This window comes from Amblyomma maculatum, chromosome 7, assembly GCF_055883805.1.
Source record: "Amblyomma maculatum isolate TAMU_Amacu chromosome 7, ASM5588380v1, whole genome shotgun sequence".
In the NCBI taxonomy this organism is placed as follows: Eukaryota; Metazoa; Arthropoda; class Arachnida; order Ixodida; family Ixodidae; genus Amblyomma; species Amblyomma maculatum.
In genome coordinates this window covers 62,120,147-62,136,967 of record NC_139350.1, presented here as the reverse complement: position 1 = coordinate 62,136,967, position 16,821 = coordinate 62,120,147, and the positions used below count along the sequence as shown (strand labels likewise).

General features: G+C 41.6%; 1 pseudogene across 1 annotated transcript; it reads right to left on the bottom strand.

The window, feature by feature from the left end:
- Positions 1-966: 966 nt before the first annotated feature.
- Positions 967-14,450, bottom strand: LOC146183549 (uncharacterized; annotated as a pseudogene). The gene is made up of 7 exons (XR_014708773.1): positions 14,346-14,450; positions 13,697-13,827; positions 13,196-13,337; positions 11,732-11,853; positions 9,069-9,179; positions 3,653-3,847; positions 967-1,285 (listed from the first exon to the last, which is right to left on the bottom strand). The product of XR_014708773.1 is annotated as an uncharacterized LOC146183549 (transcript).
- Between the last annotated feature and the right edge of the window lie 2,371 nt (positions 14,451-16,821).

The window sequence follows — 16,821 nt, the reverse complement described above, 5'->3', positions numbered from 1 at the left end:
AGCAACCGCGGCGCAGCCAAAACCTGCAACGGCTTGCGCCGAACCGTTGGTGTCATGGAGGATGGTTGGTGTGATGGAGCCTGGCGGCACCCGGCAGCGAAAACCTGCTACAGCATGCACCGGAATGTTCGCTGTGACTGTCGAGTGTGCACCTCGTCTCGCGCGCGCGGGCAGATTTGAAAGATTTTGTTTTTTAAGTCTTTAGTAATCTTTCTGCGCATTGTACACGGTATGGGCCGACTTCTGTCTGCGAGGAGTTGTGTAAGCCACGGGCTCCTAGTTCGAATTAACCGTTGTGGATACTGGCATGTTCGAATTATCGGGCGTTTTCTCCTATTGAAATACATAGGGCCATGCTGGGACCCGAGCGTCAGTTCTAATTAACCACACGTTCGAATTCACCAAGTTCGAATTAACGAGGTTTTACTGTATGCTTTTGCATGAGATTTGGAAAAGGGTATTCAGACAGCCCAATACAAGCAATAATTTGACATATCTAAGTTTGATACATGCGGGATTGACAGTAGTCAACATTCAATGTCAAAATATTGACAGACATTCATTTGGACTGTCTAGGAATTTAAGCAGCTTGCTCACAAGACACCATGGGAAATGCACTGCTAGTACTTGCAATAACAGACCTAAGGGCTAGAATGTTTTGATGCTTTTTCTCTGTGGAAAAAAAAGCTATCCTTAAATAAGGCATCAGTGACCAACTTATGTTATAAATTTGGGCAACAAACGAATGCAGTAGAATTTATAATGAATGAATTGTATAATGTGAGCTGTTAAATAATTTTGATAATAAAATCTTATCAAAGGACAACTTTTATTGTGTAAAATTTATTTTGGATAAGTATTTATCCTCTGGCAGAGGATGAACATATTAGTACTCTGCGAATAAGTGTGCTTAAGGTTTGCAAAATGCAATTTCCGTCAGTACTGGGCACTGACGGAAATGTGTCACTGCAAAGGAGAAAAGAGGGCAAACGAAATGTACTGCAATAGGTCCAGCCATGCAAGTTTCTCATTTTCTCCACTTTGCTCATGACATACCTTAGCTCTGTAGCAGGAAGCCAATATATATGAATTAAGGGTTATTTTGTTTGCTAGCAGTGCACAAGAAACAATGTACCCTTGAAATGCAGGCTATGGTGGCTTAAGTGCATTACAGCACTTCATAGGAGCAGACTTCAGAGAGCTCCTCATGGTCCATGACAAAGCTGAAGGCCAAGGGGTCCGTGATGTAGTGTCGCTGAACCAACTTGAACACCATGATCCCAGTCTGTACAAAAAATGGCAGTGGAAGGCAATGGAGAGAATTGAATACTACTGTCAATTTCCTTAGCAACTAAGGTTATAGAAAACATGCAGTTCGGATTTTCCAAGATAAATGCTAATGGAGTGCAGTTGTAAAGGCATCAATCCCTTTTGTAATATTTTGGACATGATCCAACAATGGAAAACTTCATCCATAGTCAACTGCTCGAAAAATATTGAAATCTATGACACCACTGGGGGTGTAGACAACACTGGGTTCAACAATGGGCGAGATTGTGGACGAACGGCAGCCAATTACTCTGTCTGATCACTATGTGCCAACTACAATAAAACTTAGAATAGAAAGAGAAATGAGTAGACTGGGACTTTGTCTTAGCAAAGTTGAGGTGCTTGAGGACATATAGTTGATTCTCATGCTGCATTATTTGGGTTTTAATGCCTTCTCTCTCAACAAGACAAGTTGATTTTTAAAAGTAGAAATACAACTCATCAAAAAATTGGGCCTGACAATATTTGCAGTCCCCCAGTGCTAAATGGCAGTTTCGTGGCCGAATATATTGTTGGTATGGCATCGATATGCATTGACAACTTTTCAGTCTGTATGCAGGATCCTACTTGCACTATGTTGGCAGAATGGCTATGATGGAGGTAAAATGATTTATTCTGTGTATGTTTGTTATAGTTGCGACCCGTAACAGGCTTTGTATGGCACTAATTGATCGATTGAAGGCACTTCAATGGGTGGAGAGATTCAGTCCACTGAAGTGGTGTATCTGCGAATTTTCACTATGAGACTGCATTTAAAAAATGACTGCTCTCTTAATAGCAATACATGTAGTCCAATGCTCCAAGCTGCAGCCTGACAAGGAGTTCTCATTGCAACGTGTCAGTGGCACTTTCATTTTCTGAACACTCCTTAGGAACAGCAAGCAGCATTCAACAAGGAATGTGGCACGTTCGCTCAGAGCAGGTGTCTCTGGATTACACACACCCAGTACTCTTATGGGCCTCGAAATACGCCAAGAGCTGTACAGTCGGCTTCTTTTACAGTGTTTGACGTGGCACACGTATAGGGTGTGTTGCGTGCATAAATCAGAAAAGTCACTCCTGAGAGGGTGAGGAACACAAACTTTTGCAGCTGCTGCCATGTCGCGCATGTGTGAGAGTAATATCTGTATATAAATAAATAAAATACCTGCTACAACTTGCGTGTAAAATTACTGCCCTGGGGCCATCTAATACCAAGAAATTTGGCAACATATATAGTCGTCGAGTAATCCTGGATCAGAATTCCTGCCTTCCTTTGCTCGCCTTGATTTTCCTCTCTATCCAAAATAACTGCCTCCGCCCTCCTCCTCCTAAACTTAATTTCGACAGTATGGATACTACATACATAGCCATAACCCATGAAATATCATGCATGCTTTCAAGCATGCCCTTTATTTAAATGGAAGTAAGCGTTACTGTTGTCCGTGTGAGCTGCCAGACAGTTCTGCTGTGCAAGACCAAGAATGTATATTTTTGCACTGCAAAACACATGCACCAAGCTTAGTGTGAGCATCGCTGCATGTAAAGCCTAGCACTAGCACTACGCAGCTGAAACCTTTCACTGATGACATGCGAGGTTCTGGAAATGAATGGCTTTTGCACAGGCAGCCACAGGTGGCATTTTAGATTTTGTTGTGTCTGCTCGACCGCATGTCAGTATTCAACGCTCGGGAATCAGGACGTTGGATGGTTCTGCTTCAGCAATCTGAGAAGGTATCCGAGAAGAGCTACACACACCGCACCGAGCCACACGCAAGAAAGGTCAATGTGTTCTCACTTTTTGTGCGTCGGCCACTTCTTTAATGGATGCATTGAGGGGCACGCTTATTTCACACATGCAGTGGACTTAATTGCACAATAATCTCTTTTACAAGCTTCATATCCCGTGGTGCGGCCACCGACTGCTTGTTTGTTTTGTTAGTTTTTTTCTGTGTGCTTGAGCTGTTCTCTGTATATAAGCCTGTTTAGTTCTCAAATGCCATTACTATGCTTATCCCTGTGAGTGTGATCGAATTGTCTAACACTGTTTTGGTTCAGTGTTCATTTATTTGTAATCATTTCTGTGGATGCAAGTGCAGTTGCCTTGCGCGCTTTAAAACTTTAAATCCTCATGCCAAGCTTGTACAACGGGCGAAAAGAACATGAACCACAAGGAGGCATATCTACCAGTTCTCACAGTTTTCACTGGTTCTGCTATGCCAGCCAGACGCATATGAAATACTATCGCACAATGCCACCACATTATAATCTTGGTGGCATCTGCTGCTTTGCCACTCTTTAGTTATTTCTCTTATTCTATACTCTTCCAGCAGTGTACACCTACCTGAATTTCCTTCAGCGAGTCCTCGAGGCTAGGGACAGTGAGAAGGATGGCACCTTCCTTGATGGTGCGCCTTAGGAACTGCCACAGTGTAACCTGCTCTGCCTCTGGTGTGAAGAATTCAAACACATTGTCGAGAATCAACAGATCAGATTCGGAAACGATATCTGGCACACTGAGCACGTTGGCATTGATGACATGCATAGGGAGATTACCAGCAAATGTTGAGAACTATGTGCAGTGTTTCTTTGAATAAAGGGTAGTGAAAGCCACATTCAAACTAAAGCCAACAATATCTCTTGGAACAATATATATCATATACAGTTGAACCCCTCTATAACGAAAGCCCTCAAGAACGAAATTCTCACGACAACGAAAAATTCTGGCGCCCCCGGCGAACTCCCATAGGGTTCAATGCATTTGTCCCCTCTCAACAGCGAAGTGTTTTTAAACAGCAGTCCCGCATTAACGAAAGTTTGAGGTAGTGATCTGCAACATTTTTTCGGCACATCAGCCAGTCGGGAACATAGAATGGGCGAAACTGCAGCAGCACACTCATCCGACAAGTCGAGCCCGTTCATTTCACCTGCCAACAAGCACCGGCGCAGCCATTTTTGTTTACTTTCGGTTGGTTCGGTAATGATGATGATAGCAAAGCATTTTTTTTTGTTTTTGCCCACTGAAAGCGGCTTTTTGCAAGCCTGTCTGTTGGCCACTACGCATGTATGTGACGTTTCACGCCACGTGACGACACCGCCGGCCAACCGGGGAAGAGCAAGGAACCTCCTTTTTTTTCTTTTCGCTAGTGCGCCGACCACGCGACCACGCTATCTCGCCGATCTCGCCATCCGCCTTGTGCCGCTCGCGACTTGCCTGTGTACAGTGTTTTTTGTTGTTTTTTTTTTACTGTCGGAAACATGCCGCCTCCTGTAAAGAAGCGCAAGTTTTTGACGCTGCAGGAAAAGGCTGCAATTATCGCCGAAGCTGAAAAAGGCAGGAAGAAGACTGATATTGCGGAGGAGTTCGGTATCCCGTGCAGCTCGCTTTCTACGATTCTGAAATCAAGGAATGGCATCATGGCGGCACTCCAGAACGGCGTGCGCGCTCAGAACAAGACTTTGGCAGCGCCGGTCTACGAAGACGTGGACAAAGCCGTATTTCAGTGGTTCCTGGACAAGAGAGCGAACAAGGTGTCTTTGTCCGGAAGCCTTCTGCAGCAAAAGGCGATTGACTACGCGTGCATTCTGGGGCACAACAACTTTAAGGTGAGTGCCGGATGGCTAAGTCGATTTAAAGCGCGGCACTGCATCGTCGCCAAAGTGTTGTCGGGGGAGTGTGCGAGCGTAGACGCTGAAGCAGCATCTTCCTGGATGGAGAAAAGTTACGAAGGCATAATGGACGAGTACGAGCCCTCGGAAATTTATAATGCGGACGAAATGGGCTTCTTCTATGAAATGTTGCCTTCAAAAACGCTAGATCTGAAAGAAAAAAAATGCCATGGCGGCAAGCTGAGCAAAAAGCGGGTCACCATTCTTTTATGCTCAAACATGGATGGATCTGACAAGCGTCCCCTCCTCGTGATCGGCCGGAGCAAGACTCCACGGTGTTTTAAACGTAACCGAAAGCTTCCGGTCCAGTACACTGCAAACCAAAAAGCGTGGATGACGCGCGCAATATTCACAAGCTGGCTGGAAGCCTTTGATACGGACATGCGAAAGCAGGGCAGATCTGTCTGCCTTTTTTTGGACAACTGCGGTGCGCACCACATTGAAGACGTTGCCCTGACGAGCATCCGCTTGATTTTTTTCCCCGCGAACTGCACATCCGTTATCCAGCCTCTTGATCAGGGGGTTATCAAAAGTGTGAAGTCTGCGTACCGAAGAAGGCTCATACAGCGGATGTTGCCAAACATCGAAATGAAGCGACCGACGGAAATTGACCTCTTCATGGCGCTGGAGATGCTTGCCGGCGCGTGGATTGCTACTTCGGCTACGCTTGTCCAGAACTGCTTCAGGCACGCCGGTTTCGCAGCTGGTCAGCACGCCTTGGCAGAACCGGAAGCTGCAAGCGGTGACGATCTGCAGCCACTAACCGAAGCATGGAACGCGCTTCGCAGTGTAGATACAATGGTGCCAGAGGCTGTTGAACTGGAGGACTTTTTGTGTGTGGACGCCGACTTGATCGTGCACGAGGAATTCAGCGACGATGTTTTTATCGACAGTGTGCGCAAAGGAAATGAGGCGAGTGCCGACAAAGATAGCGAAAACCAAGCACAAGGTAAGCAAGTAAGCTCGCGTGATGTGCTTGATGCATTCGATGTAATCCGGACTTTTCTCGGTGACCACGACGACGACGACGACGAAGCTATGCATAGCTTATCAAGCTGCGAAGCCAGAGTCGTCAAGCTCCTGCACAGCAATGTCAAGCAGAGCAAAATAAGCGACTTTTGTAATTAAATCTTGGTTCTGGAAGGTAATGGGTGTGCTTATTTGTCCATTTTCGCGACAGCGAAATTCTCGCGACAACGAAAAGGTTTTCCTTCCCTGGCGGTTTCGTTATTGCGGGGTTCGACTGTATAACAATGGACAGCCATGGCCCCTTCAGTTTTTCAAGTTCTTTGTGGTAAAATTAATAGCCTTTAATAATTCTGCCATGGCACATTATCGGTTATAAAAGTTAAATCTGGTCACTGAGAGCCAACCTTAAAAGAACAAAAAAGTATGAAAACACCACAACCTTGCATGCCGCAATGGCGCAGAGGAGGAGATAAGACTGCTGAGACTTTCTTAACTCTCTTTCAGTGAAGCAGTCCTTTACTAAAGTTTGCGAGAGTGTGCCCCTTGTAGAAAATGCACCAGGTGGCCTGCTCCGATGCATCACTCCACAGCTGCATTTCCTTTCTGCCATCATCATTTCCTCTTTCGTACAACTTCATTTAAATTCCCGCTGAAACTTTCTTCCAAAAAGCTAGCTTCATACAGAATGCCAGTGACAACAAGGTCTGCAAAGCTCCAACCAATGTAATGGTGACAGCCGCATATCGAAACTTTAAAAAGTTTTGCATGTTGGCAATGCAGTCATAGAAAATGAAGATTTCACCAATGAGGAGATCCTATCAACTATCACCAGAATTGACAGCAACGGCAGCTGACAACGACGATGAACAGTAACCTCTGCAAAAGACTCCTTACAAACAAGACTGCCTATGGGGACTTCAGTTTTGCTAAAGGTCTCTTCACTTGAATATGTACAGTAGCTAGCCACTCTGAAGGGAGATGTGAGCCATACATACTGCATACCAGTCAAAGCTGGTTAATACAAATTTATTTCCAGCAAAGAAATGAATATTGTAAGCTACTTTCCTATCATGTAATGCTTGGAGGTTTGTCATTTCCTTGTTTTTGGCACAACCTGGCATAACAATTACCGGTTATAACAGTGATATTTTCTTGGCACCCCATTACTGTTATAAGTGGCTCATATTATACAAATATTCCTCAGTATCAATAACCATGCGCCGGATTCGGGCAAGAGCAGCTCTGACTCCGGTGCATCATCGGTGGAGTTCACCGGAATTGTGTGATGTAAATACTTGTTGTGGACTTGCAGTTATGGCTTCTATGAGACAACGCTTCTGAAGACAAGTAGGCTTGTGGTAGGACCTTGAATGTGGATATTGCAAGTGGACTCTGGATAATCGCTTCATCAGAAACTTTTACGAATTTTGAAGTGAGACCAGTCTACAATCCTTCTTCCATCTTTCTCCCACATTCTTCCTCCCTTTCTCATTATGCCTAGTGGCAAGAATCTCCAAGAAATAATAAAAAGAACTGGTGGTTGCATGCCATAACACTGTCAGTCTGCTCCATTTAAATATTAATAAGATTTTTCTGCTAGGGCATACCATACGTTTGAATAACGTTGCAGCATTAAAACGGTTGTCTAAGTTGAAAGAATAAAAAAAAAATCTTGGGCACATTTAAGGTCCGTTTTTATACATAGGACAGTGTTAATGGCTTTAGAGAAGAGGAAAAGCACAAGAGAGAAGAAAGAGAAGAAGTGGGAGAGTGGGAGGCAATGACCAAGTATGAATCAGAAAAGTAAATGACTGAGAATGACTTAGCAGAAATAAATGAGCAAAAATTACTAAGCCAAATTAAAGATGACAAAGCATGGAACAGAGAAATTAAATATGATTAAAATAATTTTTTGATAGAGGCAAAAAGTAAGGCACCTATGTACTATAGATATCAGTGCTTATAAAATACCTCCCGATGGCCGAAATTTCTGGAGCCCTCCATTAACATATCCTTACAGCCTGGATTGCTTTCAGACATTAGCCACCACAAACCAAAAGAAACTACATATCCCTTTGCAAAATAGACAAAAATACTGCCCATGGATGGCATAGGGTTAGCAAAAGCGAAGAGTCGATTAATATTGCCAAAAGGCACCAGATATGTACAATGGTAGGGTTAGTAAAAGTGAAGAGTCAATTATGTTGCCAAATTGTTTTAATAAATGTACTATCGGGGGCAAAAGTCTCTAGACTGCATGTCTGCCGATTTAGGACTAGAAGCATGACGTAAACAAATTATCACCTTATTTCGCTAGCACATATGAAAGAACTAAATAAAGTCCAACTTTCACACGGACAAGTATGGTCTGCAGCTACTGGTCAGTATGAAAGTTATGCGTTTTGGTTGCAGTCTGTGTGATCCAGCCGACTTTTGTTCCCGATAGTACTCTTCTTTTACAACATAATGGAGTAGGAAAGGCCATATTTACACAGTGTTAATCCAATTCATTGCTTCAAGATTTCTCGCATTTTGGCCTCCATCAACATGTGCTCTTGGTGAATTTTGGGGGCTGTTAATCTCTGCTGATTTTACCGAGCTTGCCTTGTCACTGTCGCGATTTTCTGTTTTCTTTCATTTTTTTTCTTTTTTTTCTTTTTTCTTTATCTCTCGCTTTCTGCCTTGGAGTGTGTTTACAGTTCTTCTGCGTGAGGAAGAACCAAAAGAACCTTCAGTATTGTTAGCCAGCACTGCATTCCCCCCTCTTCTTGTCTGATGCATTTGTCTGTTCTTGCACTGTTGTTCACAAGATGGCTGTGGTGGCTAGAATCTGAGCTTGCTACACTGTAATCCGCAGTGAACGCCTTGGCCAGAGTGTCAGGCTAAAAAAAATTGTCGTTAATGATGAAATGGAATGCCAAATCAGCACTAATTAACAACAGAAGCTCGCTACAGTAAATATTTAGATAGTAAAAACATGGGTATGGTGAAGTGCAATAACCTTATTTTGCCTTCTGCAGACTGTTGTTGTATCTTCTGATTTGTGTGGGAGTAGAACATATAAAACAGGCACGCAAATAAAATTAAATGATGAGAGTACTAGTAGCACAAACTGTACTTACCTTAATCCTGTCATCCATGTGAAAATGCTTGATCGCAGCTTCCTGAATCTGACAAAGGTCAGAATTCATCTCAACACCAATTGTTAGATTATCTGGTGTGAATGCATGTGCCTGAAAGTACAAAAAAAATGATTAGGGTTATACATCAAAGAAATAGCCACATGTACTAAAATATTAGATAAGAATAATATAACTTGCATCATTACAGTTTCCTGGCAATTGTTCACAAACACAGACAAATCTCAATGAAAGCAGTAAGCCATTCTTGTTCTTAAAAGAATGAACTAATAAGTTTTCTGCTTTTGAAATGATGCTGAAATAAACTGCCAGCAAGGAAATAAAGCATTAGCTGCTAGTGTACAGTCAGGGACAAAAGTTTGTGGGACGTGAGTTCACAGAAAAATATATATTTCTGCGTGACTTGGCAAACATAATGAATGAAATCTGCTGGATCATGAGGGGACATGCACACCCCATTCAGGCAAAAAATATCACAAGAGAAATACATTAATGTTTCTTCCCAAATTTGCATCTCGTAAACTTTTGTCCCTGAAAAAAAAAATTTTCGGGACACATTTCTAAATTAATTGCAGCCCCCTCCTCCCCCCCAAAAAAAAAACAGCACCAGGTATGTGGCTGGAAGTGGAGAGATCAGAATGATGGAGGAACTACAGAACACACTACAAGAGCTGGCTTTGAGAGTAGGAACTGTGCTCACATAAATACCATAAGTAAGGGCTATTGAAATGAAGTCGTTTTCATTTACCTTTTGTTCATGCTCAGAAAAAAGGCTACAGTTCCAACTGCTCTCTCAAAGTGAAAAAAACATAAATTAAAATGGCTTATGTTTTATGCCAAAGCAAAAGGTGTTGACAATTTCAGAATTTGATTGAAGCTGCAATAAATAATGTGAATAGCAATGACTTGAGAAGCGACATGGCTTGGCATGTGCTGTGTGTCCTGGGTTTTGCTTGGCGATTTTAGTTTTGTAGACTATGTAAATATTTTGTCAAGATACAAAATACAACAAAGGGACTGAATACTTTAAAACTATGCAATTAACTAAACTCAACAAATGCTTGATAGTGAAAACGACAACTAAATTAGTGTGACAAAAAAAATGCAATAATACAATGCTGCTTCTCTGCTCACCATGCTACCCGAAAACCAGAAGATCTGCAATATTTACTTCTTTGTTATGCTTTCTTACTTCCCAAAACCACTGCATCTACTAAATTGCTGCAAATGCCTTACACTGACTACATGAAATCAATATTCACTTATGTTATGATAAAAGTTCAAAACAATTTGACCTGCGCTCTTAGAAACTGCTAGCTTTGATTTGAGTGTGTTGCAATTTTCACTTTCAGCCAGGCTTAAGTAGTTTTTTCTGCCTGCTTAACATGTAACGGTAAAGTATGAAAGGCAGCTGAAAAGGTTGTGTTCAACAAAATATAAAAAATACTAGTGCGATATCACTATAGAATGTCTCAAGGCACATTACCAGCTTGACTGTGACGTGTTTTATACTAAGCCTTAGTGTATAACACACAACCTGAGATGATACATTTGCCACCTTGACACAAACATGCAGCAAACTAATGCTCTCATAATGGTGCTGATATTTCCTGCAGATAAGGGTGTAAGATGGGAACTTCTATGTCCCATAAAGTAGAAAATTTAAACCAGATGGGACGAAGTGAGAAGCTTTGCCTAAGCACTGTGCTGGAAGTTGGTTATTTGGCAGCGATTGTTTCAAGTCTTCCCTACTGCCCTGCCTGTCCAGGCCTGGCTGCTTCAAAACAAAAACTGGATGGGGGAATGGTATGGGAAGAATTTCATCAATTCAGAGACAATGGTGCATTGATTTTTACTAATGCCAGAACCCAAGACAGGAATGAAGACAAGAACATGCCTTTTCCTTTGCAAATCTCCTGCCTGCTAACAAGTTATCATTACACCCGTAAGATCAGTGCATCCACTTTTGTGATGATGCAGAATACACTCCCTCTAGAAAGAGCTATGGTGTGGTTATGGCCAGAACAGTATGCAGTAATGAAATATTATGAAAACACTTTCTAAGAGACAGCAAGTTACATTAGGGATATGGTTTGGTTTGGTTTATGGGTTTCAACATCCAAAGCAATTAAAGCTAATGAGAGACGTTATAATGGAGGGCTCTGAAAAATTCAACCACCAGGGGTTCTTTTAAGGTGCCCCAACATCGCACCGCAGATGGCCGAGATTCGATCCCGCATCTCCGGGCACGGCTGTCAAGTGTCTTAACCACAGTACCATCACGATGGAGACATAGGGATATTTTTTTTAGCAGACAAATCATGAACTTAAGATCAATGAAAAAAATTTAGGCAAGTTGGTATGAATTCATAAATTACAAGATGCAGCAAAGCATGTTATGTTTACGTTCCTTCCTAAAGCCAAAAAGAAATTCAAGTAAGCACCGGTAGAGTATTTTTTTCTCTGTGTCTGTCCACACTGCTCCGCTCTTGTAAGCTGCTAGTTGAGATCATGTTTGTAAGAACTCCACTCATTTCCTTTTTTTCTCTCTTTAAGCTCATTTCGTTTCCCTCATAGTTGTGTTGTGCTACATGATAGTGCAGCTTATTTAGAAGTGTGCTATCGAAAACGCCACAAAAACTCGCAGCATAGAGCATGACACCCAGTCTGGAGCCAACATCAAGGACGGACTTGTCCTTCAAGTAGGGTACCATCTCCCTGAATATGAATGCAGCCCTACGTGCAGAGGAAGAGTGTGAAATGAAGGCTGTAAGAGGTGAGAAAAAAGAAGCATTGTAAGTAGCATGTACATGAAATAATAATAAACAAAGTAATAAAACTACAACAACGATAATTTGATTATTAACACTGCCTGGCTCTCATACAGAGCAACTGCTGTTTTTTTTTTAAATCCTAGGATTTTACTCAAGCTATATACCAAACATCACTGCCAGGCCGCTTTTTGTTTCAGTGCAAACTAATTTTAGATTTTCTGTTTCATGACCTCAATTTGGACGACTTCTACAGACAACCTTGCATTGCATGCTATCAATATCCACCCTGCCCTCGCTGAGGGAAAACATTTTTAGCTTGATATCGTCATTCAAAAAAAAAAAAAAAATATCGACACTAACTTAAAGAACTCAGTTTAGCTGAGCAATGAATCTACTTTCATACTACATCAACTGGTATACTTTGACTTAAAGCAATCTAAAAACGTTAGTGGTTCTATATTCCTTTTAGCACTGCTGTGTATGAGAAAACAACAAGTGGATTAGAGCCCTACTGTCATGTGTCTAGAGCCGCGTGTCCTGTGTCTTCTCTTGTGTGTGTTTCCTGTTAGCTTTATTCAAGTTGCAATGTACCAATTTCAAGTTTTGTTAGAGCATTATCCTTGCTATTTTACACCTACTCTGCCTGGCAGACCATTCTGTTTTTTTTTTTCAGAATATTTTCGACAGCATCTTCTATTCTCCATCTATTACATATCTTTTTCTGTTACCCATAGTTAAATTTGTAACTCTACCTTTCCCATAAGGTAGAACAAAAGGAAGATGGTTCGCTCGGTATGAAAAAGAACTGAACAAGGGTAAATGGGGTACGCCTCAGTTCGCAGATGAGCCAACGTTTCGACAAGTGGACTTGTCTTCATCTGGGCATGACGAAGACAAGTCCACTTGTTGAAACGTTGGCTCATCTGCGAACTGAGGCCTACTCCATTTACCCTTGTTCAGTTCTTTTTCATACCTTTCCCACTAGTAGCTTGAAACATAGAGCAATGACACGTTTACAAAAAAACAAACCAAAAAATTTAGGTCATGTATGCAATGTAAAAAGCTACAAGGCAGGCTGGTGTTTTAGAAAATAAAAATAACATACTTTTGGTAGCTCTAACAATAGTGCCAAGCTGACGAGCAAAAAAAAAAGATCTATGTGTTAAAACCCTACGTGCAGGTGAATGCAGTTTATTGAACTAACTGTGCTGCTTTTGCATGTTGTGAAGAATTAACACCACTGTGCTAATGTATCATGAAATGAACATTATTTTTTTTTCTTATGACAAAGCAGACACCATTTCAATAATCAAAACGTGTTGCTTAGTTACTTACTGAGAGGTGCAATGTCACGTGAACCGCAAGTTTTGCAATAGCTGCGGCTAAGTTTTCCTTCTTCAACCAATTTATCGATGGCATTGTCATTGTTAAGAAATGCATCAACATGCACAGTTGTAGCAAGGTCGCAGTCCACATTCTGCAAGACAAAGTGTGTTTTGAAAGACAACACATCACTTTGATAACCTAATGAAGGAAGCTCAATCATGAACAACCTGAATATAAAGTAACAAAGGCTTCCACAGCACACATCCTTTTGATTTCTTCAAATTTATTTTTTACGATATGAACAGCTCAGCTGAAATAGTTCCCTCGTAGGACAGCTTGAAGAAAAACAGATCTTTATTGCTATGCCACACTTAGGATATGCAAAGCACTTAATTGTCAGCTGCAGTCAACTTCAAGAAGACTTGATTGTGATTATTTCTCTTCATTTTATAGAGTACATCGAAGTTGCACCCTGCATTGAGAAAATTAAAGGGTAAAATCAATTCTTACCTCGCCCTTTTTTGGCACAATATATGTTTTCAGATGGAAGAACTGCATTTCCTGGAACGATCGTCCTGATGTAGCTTGCAATCTGTCAGCTTATGGTGAGCTTCGACTACCTGGTGTCCTGAACAGTGTGCACATTGAAAGGAGGAAACAAAGATCAGCGTTAAGTGTGCAATAAGCTTTACTGAGCCGACAGTATGTACAGGACAACTAAAGAATGTGATTAGCACCACATACATGCCTACAGCCTACCAAACACCCCAATAATAATACTGAGAGATGCGATGTCTAGTTATCTTTATTCTATCCTTTCAGGCAGGTATTAAATTTCATAAGCACTGCAACGTGGCAATTAAATTTTTTATTGTAGTAAGCTGTGGCGGCCATTAGACACTGGCAATGCTCAGAAAGGCAAATTAGGTGATTTCAAAGGGTATTCATGCATAAAACATGACTTCCACACATAAAACAAATTTTATTCACTGATCAAACTTTGCGAAAATGCGTAATTGCAACACCAGTTAATGAAGTTGGCAGTTACAAGCAAGTACAGATGGAAATAAGCACACTATGCTAAGCAAAGTACATTGATTTTACTGAAATTTATGCAACTTGTTTCCTCATTTGTTTCCCTAAGCAAGTACTCACGTGCCATAAGGTAGGCTTTCTAGATCCACAGTATGAACACTGAAGAGTGTGCGGGGTCTCTTTGGCCACGGAGTTCATCAAATTTTTCCTGCGCCTACTCGAGGTTCATCGCGTAAGTTTAGAGCCACCCCGCCCAACTTGTGACAAGCAATTTCATGTGTCACCCAACCATTGTTTCTTAGCACGATCAGTTTATGATGCATCTATGAGCACTTATGAAATTATTCTGAGCTCACTAGCTTCAAGCTCAAGGCACGATCGGAAAACTGTAAATGCTGATTATGTAGGCATTGAGCCTGTACATGTGTATCCACACACTCGCTTGCATCCGCTTACATCCACTCTACATTCCGCTGCAAGCAGCTGCCACCAAAAACTATACTCCCTGCCAAAAACTAAAAACCATGCTCGGTACATCCTACTGCAGACGGGAGACTCTTAACGCAGGTTCTACCATGCGAACCACGTGACCATACAATTGCTTTTATTTGTTTTTATTTGCTTTTGAACATGCAGTGCCATCTCGTTGCCCAACATTATACTACACGTTTAAAATGTTTTTTTTTTTTTCTTCAAACCTCGTCGCAGCATCTCGTCTATAGGCAAAGGGGTAGGGCGAAATACCACTTGGTCTATTCTGGCCGAGGCCGTGACTGCGGCATGTAAAATTTTCTCTTCACCTCAACAGGTTTAGTGTATCTCTTGGGAAAAAAAGTGGTTTAGTGTTTTTGTGCGTGTGTTGTATGAAGACCCAAGTCACCCAAGTTGTGACTCGTGACGACTTATGTCGTAGGGGTGCACGTTGCAGCACTGTGTGCATGTTTTTCTTTCATTTTCGAACATGCATGGCTAGAGTTGAATTAAGCGCAAAGTGAACCATGCTGGCATGCCATGTCAAGAATGTGAATGTAATTAGATCATAGAGATCGGAGTGGCCATAAGCATTTGGGATCGGTCGTGCTGTTGCTTCCCTCTCCATCATCGCAGTTTGGCTGCTTTCGTTCGTCCCTTGGAATTGTGTTCGCTTTCATTTTGATGCCGACCTTGTGCTTATGCTTTGCCACAGCTGCCTGTGCAGTAGTTTAATTGCAAACAAATAAAAGAATACCGCTTGTGTGAACCTTGCAGCTATTTCAGGTCGCTGCTATGTATTTCAACGAGGTCAGTAGCGACAAGAGAACACCGTGAGAAATGCCGTGCTCCAAACACTCCAGTCGGATTTGCAGTATGTTGCAGCGTGCAGATTTGTTGCATAAAGATAGAGGAAAGAGCGTGCACCTGTATGATCTCTTGCCGTTTCCTGTCCGCATTCCTGTACTATGTGCGCAATTAATAATTCATCACCAACAGTATTATGCCCACTGCAAGTTGAAGGCCTCTCCCATATTATTTCAACTACCCCAGTCCTGTGCTAGTTTTTACTGTCTAGGTCATCAGTCATTCTTAGCCATTCATCCCATGAGTTACTTAGCAAGGCAATGTCATCAGCAAATTGCAGATTATCAAGGTATTTTGTGTCAACCCTTATCCCTAACTGCTCCCATTCCAAGTCTCTGAATACTTCATTTAAGCAAGCTGTAAATAGTACTGGAGAGATTTTGCCTCTTTGCCTATCGCCTTTTCTTATGGGGATTTTATTACTTTCTTTATGCAGAACTATAGTTGCTATGTAGCCACTATAGATATCTTCGAGTACTTTCACATATGGCTAATCTATGCACTGATTTCACAATGCCTCCATGACTACGGAGGTTTTGAGTGTCAAATGCTTTTTCGTAGTCAACGAATGCCATGTATAGTGGCTGGTTATACTCCGAGCATTTTTCTATTACCCAATTTATAGTATAGATACTAATATCTACAGTAGAGTCTTCGCCGAAAATCTGCTTGATCCTTTGGTTGATTGAAGCCTAAGGTCGCCCTGGTTCTATTAGCAATTACCCTAATGAATACCTTGTAAGAATAGTAAGCCAACTGGTCTATATAATTTTTCAAGCCATTTGCATCCCTTTTCTTATGAATTAACATATTTGCATTCTTCCACAATTCCAGTATCATCGATATCACCAAGCATTTTGTATATAGGGCGGTCAGTTTTCCTAGCACAATATGACAAATCTATAATTACCTGATCCTGCCCAGTTGCCTTTCCCCTTTTCATATTATAATTACAAGCATATAATTTTGCCACTTCCACTAGTATCATTCACTACTATTAATAGAAAATTCCATGATGTGAGCAGGAGAAATGAAGGTGAACACACTCTACAGGCTTTTTAATGAAAGCAAACAAAACAAATGAGCACTGCATTGCCTATATTGTGCCATTTTATATCAGGTGTTTAGGTTTATTGCTGGTGGTAGTACAACCTTCACTACATGTGGGATCACTAATAATATGGAATCACGGTACAAGAACGAAGCATAGTGAATTATGTAGCAGTGGAAGTACTAAAAATCTTGGCGAATGCTTAAGTTCA